This window comes from Aplysia californica, unplaced genomic scaffold (genome assembly GCF_000002075.1).
Source record: "Aplysia californica isolate F4 #8 unplaced genomic scaffold, AplCal3.0 scaffold00131, whole genome shotgun sequence".
In the NCBI taxonomy this organism is placed as follows: domain Eukaryota; kingdom Metazoa; phylum Mollusca; class Gastropoda; order Aplysiida; family Aplysiidae; genus Aplysia; species Aplysia californica.
In genome coordinates, this window is record NW_004797401.1 from 305,595 (window position 1) to 306,701 (window position 1,107).

The following is a 1,107-nucleotide window of genomic DNA, read 5'->3' on the forward strand; positions in this document are numbered from 1 at the left end:
TATATATAGTTCGAACGCAGAAGACTCGAAATCACGCTTCCGTCTAACTTTGCGTGCGATCCCATTTTGTTTTCTTGGTTATCTTTGTAAGATATCCCTCAAACTACGGATCCCTCGAACTACCGAGGCCGGTCCCGACGAATTCGCAGCTATTCGTGTTGTACTGTAGTACATGTAGTATATTGTTTTCATTGTTTATGTTCAGTCTGAGTTTGCCTGGGGTGAAATTTTTATGTTGTTTGACCATTGAAGACTAGATCTATACAATATTAACTTTTATGTTGGCTTAATGATAACGACGTTCATTCCTAAACAGTGCGCTCTTCACGACAATAATGGATACTTATGTGCTGGAAATCTGGTCCGAAATACCGCCGGTATTTGGTTCTTGGTTACTGCTGCTCACTGCGTTTTGTAAGTCGTCAACGTTGTCATCATCATCATCATCATCGTCATCGTCATCATCATCATCATCATCATCATCATCATCATCATCATCATCATCATCATCATCATCATCATCATTAATTATTGACGATCCGCTCCAAGAACAATTTTTCGCTTGAGCTTAATACTTTTTAAGGGGGTGCGGTGGTTTATAACTCTATCTCGGTAACTATGACCTTTCGGATAAAGCCTTTTAATAGCATGGAGGTATAATCGGAAAACATCTCTAAAATGTAACTTGATTTTTTGGTGCTTAAATCTACGGTTGCCATGGTAACGGCCGCTATATTGAAAATAAACAGCTTTCATAAAAGTAAGAATGATTTTTTATTTATCATCCAAATTTGTTCAGTTTATGTACATTGATAGGTATACTCAATACAACATTTTATACCGTGGGGATCTTGGATATCTTAAACAGAAAAAAGATAGAGATGGATAACTGACCTACCCCTATAGGCCTCTGAATTCGATTACCTAATTATCCATGTAACTCACTCATGAAAGCTTCGATTTTATTTTCCACCCACATAAAGTTAGGTCACGGTATGAATAACAGGCCCTGAAAATTTCATGGGAATCAAAAATAAAATAAAAATGTAGATGAGAAAAAAACATTAAAAAATGAAGTTTTTGAGAATTTTTTTTATAGATTTACAA